This window comes from Arachis stenosperma, chromosome 3 (assembly GCF_014773155.1).
Source record: "Arachis stenosperma cultivar V10309 chromosome 3, arast.V10309.gnm1.PFL2, whole genome shotgun sequence".
Lineage (NCBI taxonomy): Eukaryota > Viridiplantae > Streptophyta > Magnoliopsida > Fabales > Fabaceae > Arachis > Arachis stenosperma.
This window is the reverse complement of record NC_080379.1, coordinates 121,580,250-121,592,052: the sequence shown is the minus strand read 5'-3', so window position 1 is coordinate 121,592,052 and position 11,803 is coordinate 121,580,250. Positions and strand designations below refer to the sequence as shown.

General features: G+C 40.7%; 1 non-coding gene across 1 annotated transcript; it reads right to left on the bottom strand.

Annotated features, from left to right (window-relative positions):
- Positions 1 to 4,965: 4,965 nt before the first annotated feature.
- On the bottom strand, positions 4,966 to 5,073 carry LOC130970987 (small nucleolar RNA R71). Its single transcript, XR_009082228.1, has one exon. It is a non-coding gene; the product is annotated as a small nucleolar RNA R71 (small nucleolar RNA).
- Between the last annotated feature and the right edge of the window lie 6,730 nt (positions 5,074 to 11,803).

Here is an 11,803-nt window from a genome sequence, read left to right as displayed (position 1 = left end):
TTTCTCTTGGTCCTGGGGATCTACTGCAATCTGGTTGTAGCCTGAATAGCCATCTAAAAAGCAGTAATAGTCATGACCAGCTAGTCTTTCTAGCATTTGGTCTATGAATGGTAAAGGAAAATGATCCTTTCTGGTGGCTGTATTGAGCCTTCTGTAGTCAATACACATACGCCACCCTGTGACTGTCCTTGTAGGAACCAGTTCATTTTTTTCATTATGAACCACTGTCATGCCTCCCTTTTTGGGAACAACTTGGACAGGGCTCACCCAGGGGCTATCAGAAATAGGATAAATAATCCCAACCTCCAGTAATTTAGTGACCTCTTTCTGCACCACCTCCTTCATGGCTGGATTTAGCCTCCTCTGTGGTTGAACCACTGGTTTGGCATTATCCTCCAACAGGATCTTGTGCATGCATCTTGCTGGGCTAATGCCCTTAAGATCACTTATGGACCACCCAAGAGATGTCTTGTGTGTCCTTAGCACTTGAATTAGTGCCTCCTCTTCCTGTGGATTTAAAGCAGAGCTTATAATCACTGGAAAAGTGTCACCCTCTCCCAAAAATGCATATTTCAGGGATGGTGGTAGAGGTTTGAGTTCAGGTTTGGGAGGTTTATTCTCCTCCTGAGGAATTTTCGAAAATTCCTTTACTTCCTCTAGTTCTTCTTGATCAGGTTGGGCATCTTTGAAGATGTCCTCAAGCTCTGATTCTAGGCTTTCAGTCATATTGATCTCTTCTACCAGAGAGTCAATAATGTCAGCGCCCATGCAGTCATCTGGTGTGTCTGGATGCTGCATTGCTTTCACAGCATTCAACTTGAACTCATCCTCATTGACTCTCAGGGTCACTTCCCCTTTTTGTACATCAATGAGAGTTCGTCCAGTTGCTAGGAATGGTCTTCCTAGAATGAGAGTTGCACTTTTGTGCTCTTCCATTTCCAGCACCACAAAGTCAGTGGGAAAGGCAAATGGCCCAACCTTGACAATCATGTCCTCTATTATGCCTGATGGGTGTTTAATGGAGCCATCAGCAAGTTGGAGGCATATCCTGGTTGGTTTGACTTCTCCAGCCAACCCAAGCTTTCTGATAGTGGATGCAGGTATTAGATTGATGCTTGCTCCAAGATCACATAGGGCTGTCTTGGTGCAAGCACCTTCTAATGTGCATGGTATTATAAAGCTTCCAGGATCTTGAAGCTTTTCTGGTAAGCTTTTTAGTATGACTGCACTGCATTCTTCAGTGAGAAACACTTTTTCAGTTTCTCTCCAATCCTTTGATGAGCGGATAATTTATACGCTTTTTGGCATTGTTTTTAGTATGTTTTTAGTAGTTTTAGTTGAGTTCTTAGTATATTTTTATTAGTTTTTAGCTAAAATTCACTTTTCTGGACTTTACTATGAGTTTGTGTGTTTTTCTGTGATTTCAGGTATTTTCTGGCTGAAATTAAGGGACCTGAGCAAAAATCTGATTCAGAGACTGAAAAGGACTGCAGATGCTGTTGGATTCTGACCTTCCTGCACTCGAAGTGGATTTTCTAGAGCTACAGAAGCTCAATTGGCGCGCTCTCAACGGCGTTGGAAATTAGACATCCTGGGCTTTCCAGCAATATATGATAGTCTATACTTTGCCCAAGATTTGATGGCCCAAACCGGCGTTCAAAGTCACCTACAGAATTTCCAGCGTTAAACGCTGGAACTGGCACCAAAATGGGAGTTAAACGCCCAAACTGGCATAAAAGCTGGCGTTTAACTCCAAGAAGAGTCTCTACACGAAAATGCTTCATTGCTCAGCCCAAGCACACACCAAGTGGGCCCGGAAGTGGATTTTTATGTCATTTACTCATCTCTGTACACCCTAGGCTACTAGTTCTCTATATATAGGACCTTTTACTATTGTATTTTCATCTTTGGATTATTTTTAGATCCTTTGATCATCTTTGGACACCTAGTTCTTAGATCATTGGGAGGCTGGCCTCACGGCCATGCCTAGACCTTGTTCTTATGTATTTTCAACGGTGGAGTTTCTACACACCATAGATTAAGGTGTGGAGCTCTGCTGTACCTCGAGTATTAATGCAATTACTATTGTTCTTCTATTCAATTCGCTTGTTCTTTGTCCAAGATATTCATTCGCACTCAAGAACTTGATGAATGTGATGATTATGTGACACTCATCATCATTCTCACTTATGAACAAAGTGACTGACAACCACTTTTGTTCTACAAGCAAACAAGGCTCTAGTGTTTATCTCTTGGATTCTTTAACCGGAATCTTCGTGGTATAGGCGAGAACTGATGGCGGCATTCAAGAGAATCCGGAAGGTCTAACCTTGTCTGTGGTATTCTGAGTAGGATTCAATGATTGAATGACTGTGACGTGCTTCAAACTCCTAGCAGGCGGGGCGTTAGTGACAGACGCAAAAGAATCACTGGATTCTATTCCGGCCTGAACGAGAACCGACAGATGGATAGCCGTGCCGTGACAGGGTGCGTTGAACATTTCCACTGAGAGAATGGGAGGTAGCCACTGACAACGGTGAAACCCTTGCATAAGCTTGCCATGGAAAGGAGTAAGAAGGATTGGATGAAGACAGTAGGAAAGCAGAGAGACGGAAGGGAAGGCATCTTCATTCGCTTATCTGAAGCTCTCACCAATGATATACATAAGTATCTCTATCTTTATCTTTATGCTTTATTCGTTTATCACTATACCCATTTGAGTCTGCCTGACTGAGATTTACAAGGTGACCATAGCTTGCTTCATACCACCAATCTCCGTGGGATCGACCCTTACTCACGTAAGGTATTACTTGGACGACCCAGTGCACTTGCTGGTTAGTTGTGCGAAGTTGTAGTGATCACAATTTCGTGCACCAAGTTTTTGGCGCCGTTGCCGGGAATTGTTCTTGTGTATGGACAACTGACGGTTCATCTTGTTGCTTAGATTAGGTATTTTTCTTCAGAGTTCTTAAGAATGAATTCTAGTGTTTCAAGGTGATGTTCTTATCATCACCAAAGCCGATTGATTCTCATTAATTTAGCTCTTGAATGCAATGTCCTGCTGAAGCTTGGCCGGCCATGTCTAATTCCTTTAGACTAAAGCTTTAGACTAACATTGCATGATTCCTGGAATTCTCATTAAGAATTTTGATACCTTTATTTTCCTTTTCACTTAATTTTCGAAAAAGCACAAAAAAAATTACAAAATCATAAAATCCAAAAATATTTCTTGTTTGAGTCTAGAGTCTCATCTTAAGTTTAGTGTCAATTGCATGTTTCTGTTCTTATTGCATTCATGCATGTGTCCTCATTGATCTTCAAGTTGTTCTTGATGATTTCCTTGTTTTGATCTTTGAATTCTATTGACTTGAGTGTTTTGTTATATGCATTCTCATTTTGTTAGTGTCAATGGTATACAAACTGCTAAGTTTGGTGTCTTGCATGCATTGTTATTTGATTTTAAGTGCATTTTGATTATTCCTTATTATTAAAAATCCAAAAATATTTCTAATTTGTGTCTTATCAAGTCAATAATACAGAGAATTGAAGATTCAGAACATACAGCAGAGGAATTATACAGAAAAAGCTGGGCATTCAAAAATGCCCAGTGAAGAAGACAGACTGGCGTTTAAACGCCAGCCAGGGTGCTTGGCTGGGCGTTTAACGCCCAAAAGGGTAGTAGTTTGGGCGTTAAACGCCAGAATGTGCACCATTCTGGGCGTTTAACGCCAGGATGGCACTAGGGGGAAGATTTTGTTTTCAAAATCAAATTTTTTTTCAAGTTTTCAAAGTTTTTCAAAACCAAATCTTTTTCAAATCATATCTTTTCAATCAAATGTTTTCAAAATCAATTTATTTCCTTTTTCAAAGATACTTACTAACAATTAATGATTTGATTGAACATCTCAAGTATATTACCTTTTCTGTTGAGAAAAGTTTAATGTTTGAATCATATCTTTTCTTGTTAGGCAAGTCATTAATTTTTAAAATCATATCTTTTAAAATTGTTTTCAAATCATATCTTTTAAAATTGTTTTCAAATCATATCTTTTCAATCAAATCTTTTTAATCACATTTTTTTTTTAAAAATAGTTTTCAATCGTATCTTTTTGATTTCTAATTTCAAAATCTTTTCAAAAATCACTTGATTTCTTTCCCACTTTTATTTTCGAAAATCAATTAGTGTTTTTCAAAATGTTTTCAAAATCTTTTACTTAATTTTCGAAAATTACTTCCCTTCTTCTCACATCCTTCTATTTATGGACTAACACTATCCCTTAATGCAAAATTCGAACTCCATCTTCCTTGATAAGTTCGAATTTTCTACCTCTGTCTTCCATTTTTCTTTTCCTCTGACACCTCAAGGAATCTCTATACTGTGACATAGAGGATTCCATATTTTCTTGTTCTCTTCTCCTTCATATGAGCAAAAACAAAGACAAAGGCATTCTTGTTGAAGCTGACCCTGAACCTGAAAGGACCTTGAAGCGAAAGCTAAGAGAAGCTAAGGCACAACTCTCTGTAGAGGACCTAACCGAATTCTTCAAAAAAGAAGAAGACATGGCAGCCGAAAACAACAACAATGCCAACAATGCAAGGAAGGTGCTGGGTGACTTTACTGCACCTACTCCCGACTTCTATGGGAGAAGCATCTCTATCCCTGCCATTGGAGCAAACAACTTTGAGCTTAAGCCTCAATTAGTTTCTCTAATGCAACAGAATTGCAAGTTCCATGGACTTCCATTGGAAGATCCTCATCAGTTTTTAGCTGAATTCTTGCAAATCTGTGACACAGTCAAGACTAATGGGGTTGACCCTGAGGTCTACAGACTGATGCTATTCCCTTTTGCTGTAAGAGACAGAGCTAGAACATGGTTGGACTCACAACCTAAAGAAAGCCTGGACTCATGGGAAAAGCTAGTCAATGCCTTCTTGGCAAAGTTCTTTCCACCTCAAAAATTGAGTAAGCTTAGAGTGGAAGTCCAAACCTTCAGACAGAAGGATGGAGAATCCCTCTATGAAGCTTGGAAAAGATACAAACAATTAATCAAAAAATGTCCTTCTGACATGCTTTCTGAATGGAGCATCATAGGTATTTTCTATGATGGTCTCTCTGAACTATCCAAGATGTCTTTGGATAGCTCTGCTGGAGGATCTCTTCATCTGAAGAAGACGCCTACAGAAGCTCAAGAGCTAATTGAAATGGTTGCAAATAACCAATTCATGTACACTTCTGAAAGGAATCCTGTGAACAATGGGACTAATCAGAAGAAAGGAGTCCTTGAGATTGACACTCTGAATGCCATATTGGCTCAGAATAAAATATTGACTCAACAAGTCAATTTGATTTCTCAAAGTCTGTCTGGAATGCAGAATGCACCAAGCAGTACTAAGGATGCTTCATCTGAAGAAGAAGCTTATGATCCTGAGAATCCTTCAATGAAAGAGGTGAATTACTTAGGAGAACCCTATGGTAACACTTATAATTCTTCATGGAGAAATCACCCAAATTTCTCATGGAAGAATCAAGAGAAACCTCAACAAGGTTTCAACAACAATAATGGTGGAAGAAACAGGTTTAGCAATGGCAAGCCTTTTCCATCATCTTCTCAGCAACAGACAGAGAATCCTAAGCAGAACCCCTCTGACTTAGCAACTATGGTCTCTGATATAATCAAAACCACTCAAAGTTTCATGACTGAAACAAGGTCCTCCATTAGGAATTTGGAGGCACAAGTGGGACAGCTGAGTAAGAAAATTACTGAACTCCCTCCAAGTACTCTCCCAAGTAATACAGAAGAAAATCCAAAAGGAGAGTGCAAAGCCATAAACATGGCCGAATCTGGAGAGGAAAGAGAGGAAGTGGACGCCACTGAGGAAGGCCTCAATGGGCGTGCACTAACCTCCAATGTGTTCCCCAATGAGGAACCATGGGAATCTGAGGCTCAAAATGAGACCATAGAGATTCCATTAGACTTACTTCTGCCTTTCATGAGCTCTGATGAGTATTCTTCCTCTGAAGAGGATGAGTATGTCACTGAAGAGCAAGTTGCTAAATACCTTGGAGCAATCATGAAGCTAAATGACAAGTTATTTAGAAATGAGACTTGGGAGGATGAACCTCCTTTGCTCACCAAAGAACTGGATGACTTGTCTAGGCAGAAATTACCTCAAAAGAGACAAGACCCTGGGAAGTTTTCCATACCTTGTACCATAGGCACCATGACCTTCAAGAAGGCTCTATGTGACTTAGGGTCAAGTGTAAACCTCATGCCTCTCTCTGTAATGGAGAAGCTAGGGATCTTTGAGGTACAAGCTGCAAGAATCTCACTAGAGATGGCAGACAACTCAAGAAAACAAGCTTATGGACTTGTAGAGAATGTTTTGGTGAAGATTGAAGACCATTACATTCCTACTGATTTCATAGTCCTAGAGACTGGGAAGTGCATGGATGAATCCATCATCCTTGGCAGACCCTTCCTAGCCACAGCAAAAGCTGTGATTGATGTTGATGGAGGTGAACTGATCATTCAAGTGAATGAAGAATCCTTTGTGTTTAAGGCTCAAGGATATCCCTCTGTCATCATGGAGAGGAAGCATGAAGAGCTTCTCTCAAATCAGAGTCAAACAGAGCCCCCACAGTCAAACTCTAAGTTTGGTGTTGGGAGGCCACAACCAAACTCTAAGTTTGGTGTTGAACCCCCACATTCAAACTCTAAGTTTGGTGTTGGGAGGTTCCAACATTGCTCTGAGTATCTGTGAGGCTCATTGAGAGCCCTCTGTCAAGCTACTGACATTAAAGAAGCGCTTGTTGGGAGGCAACCCAATGTTATATTTTATATATTTTCCTTTGTTATTTTATTTTATTTTGTAGGTTGATGATCATGAGAAGTCACAAAATCAATTGAAAAAGCAAAAACAGAATGAAAAACAGGAAGAAAAACAGCACACCCTGGAGGAAGAACTCACTGGCGTTTAAACGCCAGTGAGGCTAGCAGTTGGGCGTTTAACGCCCAGTCTGGCACCATTCTGGGCGTTTAACGCCAGAAAGGGGCACCAGACTGGCGTTAAATGCCAGGAAAGGGCAAGAACCTGGCGTTAAATGCCAGAGATGGGCACCAGCCCGGCGTTTAACGCCAGAATTGGCTCAAAACGTGATTTTGAATGCCATTTGGTGCAGGGATGACTTTTCCTTGACACCACAGGATCTGTGGACCCCACAGGATCCCCACCAACCCCACCACTCTCTTTCTTCTTCACCCATTCACCAATCACCTCAACACCTCTTCCCCATAAACCCTTCTTCACTCCTTCATTTTCACACCACCTAAACACCACTTCCCCCCCTCTTTGGCCGAACACAAAGCCATCTCCCTCTCTTCTATTTCTTCTTCTTCTACTCTCATCTTTCTTCTTTTGCTCGAGGACGAGCAAACCTTTTAAGTTTGGTGTGGTAAAAGCATTGCTTTTTGTTTTTCCATAACCATTTATGGCATCCAAGGCCGGAGAAACCTCTAGAAAGAGGAAAGGGAAGGCAAAAGCTTCCACCTCCGAGTCATGGGAGATGGAGAGATTCATCTCAAGGGTGCATCAAGACCACTTCTATGAAGCTGTGGCCATGAAGAAGGGTCAACTTTGACCAAAGGTTGGACCAAGTCCTCATAGATATCTGTGAAGAGGGCGCCCAATGGAAGAGAAACTCAAGAGGGAAGCCGGTTCAACTGAGAAGGCATGACCTCAAGCCCATCACATTTGAAAAGGATGGAGCAAACAAGAGATCCTCCCTAGGAGAATTGAGTTCCAACATGGGACAACTAAGAGAGGAGCAACAAAGACAAGGAAGAGACATTGAGGAGCTCAAGCACTCCATAAGACCTTCAAGAGGAAGAACAAGCCGCCATCACTGAGGTGGACCCGTTCTTTAATCTCCTTGTTCTTTATTTTTCTGTTTTTCGAAAATTATGCTTTATGTTTATCCATGTTTGTGTCTTATGATCATTAGTGTCTTAGTGTCTATGCCTTAAAGTTATGAATGAATCCATCACCTTTCTTAAATGAAAACTGTTTTTATCACAAAAGAACAAGAAGTACAGGATTTCAAATTCATCTTTAAAACTAGCTTAATTAGTTTGATGTGGTGACAATACTTGTTGTTTTCTGAATGTATGCTTAAACAGTGCATATGTCTTTTGAATTTGTTGTTCATGAATGTTAAAATTGTTGGCTCTTGAAAGAATGATGAAAAAGGAGACATGTTACTGAGGATCTGAAAAATCATAAAAATGATTCTTGAAGCAAGAAAAAGCAGTGAATACAAAAAAAAAAGAGGCGAAAAAAAAAGAGAAAAAAAGAAAAGAAAGAGAAAAAGAAAGAAATAAAGTTGTGATCCAAGGCAAAAAGAGTGTGCTTAAGAACCCTGGACACCTCTAAATGGGGACTCTAGCAAAGCTGAGTCACAATCTGAAAAGGTTCACCCAATTATGTGTCTGTGGCATGTATGTATCCGGTGGTAATACTGGAAGACAGAGTGCTTTGGGCCACGGCCAAGACTCATAAAGTAGCTGTGTTCAAGAATCATCATACTTAACTAGGAGAATCAATAACACTATCTGGATTCTGAGTTCCTAAAGAAGCCAATCATTCTGAATTTCAAAGGATAAAGTGAGATGCCGAAACTGTTCGGAGGCAAAAAGCTACTAGTCCCGCTCATCTAATTTGGAGCTTAGTTTCATTGATAATTTGGAGTCTATAGTATATTCTCTTCTTTTTATCTTATTTGATTTTCAGTTGCTTGGGGACAAGCAACAATTTAAGTTTGGTGTTGTGATGAGCGGATAATTTATACGCTTTTTGGCATTGTTTTTAGTATGTTTTTAGTAGTTTTAGTTGAGTTCTTAGTATATTTTTATTAGTTTTTAGCTAAAATTCACTTTTCTGGACTTTACTATGAGTTTGTGTGTTTTTCTGTGATTTCAGGTATTTTCTGGCTGAAATTAAGGGACCTGAGCAAAAATCTGATTCAGAGACTGAAAAGGACTGCAGATGCTGTTGGATTCTGACCTTCCTGCACTCGAAGTGGATTTTCTAGAGCTACAGAAGCTCAATTGGCGCGCTCTCAACGGCGTTGGAAATTAGACATCCTGGGCTTTCCAGCAATATATGATAGTCTATACTTTGCCCAAGATTTGATGGCCCAAACCGGCGTTCAAAGTCACCTACAGAATTTCCAGCGTTAAACGCCGGAACTGGCACCAAAATGGGAGTTAAACGCCCAAACTGGCATAAAAGCTGGCGTTTAACTCCAAGAAGAGTCTCTACACGAAAATGCTTCATTGCTCAGCCCAAGCACACACCAAGTGGGCCCGGAAGTGGATTTTTATGTCATTTACTCATCTCTGTACACCCTAGGCTACTAGTTCTCTATATATAGGACCTTTTACTATTGTATTTTCATCTTTGGATTATTTTTAGATCCTTTGATCATCTTTGGACACCTAGTTCTTAGATCATTGGGAGGCTGGCCTCACGGCCATGCCTAGACCTTGTTCTTATGTATTTTCAACGGTGGAGTTTCTACACACCATAGATTAAGGTGTGGAGCTCTGCTGTACCTCGAGTATTAATGCAATTACTATTGTTCTTCTATTCAATTCGCTTGTTCTTTGTCCAAGATATTCATTCGCACTCAAGAACTTGATGAATGTGATGATTATGTGACACTCATCATCATTCTCACTTATGAACAAAGTGACTGACAACCACTTTTGTTCTACAAGCAAACAAGGCTCTAGTGTTTATCTCTTGGATTCTTTAACCGGAATCTTCGTGGTATAGGCGAGAACTGATGGCGGCATTCAAGAGAATCCGGAAGGTCTAACCTTGTCTGTGGTATTTTGAGTAGGATTCAATGATTGAATGACTGTGACGTGCTTCAAACTCCTAGCAGGCGGGGCGTTAGTGACAGACACAAAAGAATCACTGGATTCTATTCCGGCCTGAACGAGAACCGACAGATGGATAGCCGTGCCGTGACAGGGTGCGTTGAACATTTCCACTGAGAGGATGGGAGGTAGCCACTGACAACGGTGAAACCCTTGCATAAGCTTGCCATGGAAAGGAGTAAGAAGGATTGGATGAAGACAGTAGGAAAGCAGAGAGACGGAAGGGAAGGCATCTTCATTCGCTTATCTGAAGCTCTCACCAATGATATACATAAGTATCTCTATCTTTATCTTTATGCTTTATTCGTTTATCACTATACCCATTTGAGTCTGCCTGACTGAGATTTACAAGGTGACCATAGCTTGCTTCATACCACCAATCTCCGTGGGATCGACCCTTACTCACGTAAGGTATTACTTGGACGACCCAGTGCACTTGCTGGTTAGTTGTGCGAAGTTGTAGTGATCACAATTTCGTGCACCATCCTTCTTATGACTTAAGATCTCTTTCATGAACTTAGCATAAGAAGGTATTTGCTCAAGTGCCTCTGCAAACGGAATCTTTATTTCAAGAGTCCTTAGATAGTCTGCAAAGCGGGCAAATTGCTTATCCTGTTCCGCTTTGCGGAGTTTCTGAGGATAAGGCATCTTGGCTTGATATTCCTCAACCTTAGATGCTGCAGGTTTATTCCTTACAGAAGTGGTTGAAGAAGCCTTGTTAGAGGGATAATTATCAGCACTCTCAGGTGCCTGATCCTCCTTGGGCGTTTGAACGCCAGGAATGGGTGAAGATTGGGCGTTAAACGCCAACTTCTCCCCCTTTTCTGGCGTTTGAACGCCAGAACTGGGCAAGGAATGGGCGTTTAACGCCAACTTTCCTTCCCTTTCTGGCGTTTGAACGCCAATAGTATTCCTCTCTGGGCTCTTGTTGCCCTCAGAGGGATTTTGAACAGTGGTTTGGTTATCCTCTGTCAATTGTTCTTTGTTTGCCTTCTTGCTCCTTTGAGCAGTGGTGTTCAGTGTTTTCCCACTCCTTAGTTGAACTGCTTGACATCCTTCTGTTATCTGTTTAGATATTTGCTGTTTTGCTTGATTCAACTGCAGTTCTATGTTCTTGTTAGCAACTTTAGTATCATGGAGCATTTCTTTAAATTCTGCTAACTGTTCTGTCATCAGGAGCAATTGTTGATTAAGCTCATTCATCTGTTCTTGAGGATTAGGATCAGTGACTAATGCCATGACCTCCTCTTTTGGAACGAACTCATTGCTAGAATATAAGTATTGGTTTCTAGCAACAGTGTCTATAAGCTCTTGAGCTTCTTCAATTGTCTTCCTTATGTGTATAGATCCACCAGCTGAGTGGTCTAAAGACATCTGAGCTTTTTCTGTGAGCCCATAGTAGAAGATGTCTAACTGTACCCACTCTGAAAACATTTCAGAGGGGCATTTTCTAAGCATACCTCTATACCTCTCCCAGGCATTATAAAGGGATTCATTATCCTCTTGTTTAAAGCCTTGGATGTCCAGCCTTAGCTGTGTCATCCTCTTTGGAGGGTAGAAATGATTCAGGAATTTGTATGATAACTGTTTCCATGTCTTTATGCTTGCTGTAGGTTGGTTATTCAACCACCTTTTAGCTTGATCTTTTACAGCAAATGGAAACAGTAATAGTCTGTAGACATCCTGATCTACCTCTTTATCATGTACTGTGTCAGCAATTTGTAAGAACTGTGCCAGAAACTCAGTAGGTTCTTCCTGTGGAAGACCGGAATACTGGCAATTTTGCTGCACTATGATAATGAGTTGAGGGTTTAGCTCAAAGCTGCTTGCTTTGATGGGAGGTATACAGATGCTACTCCCAT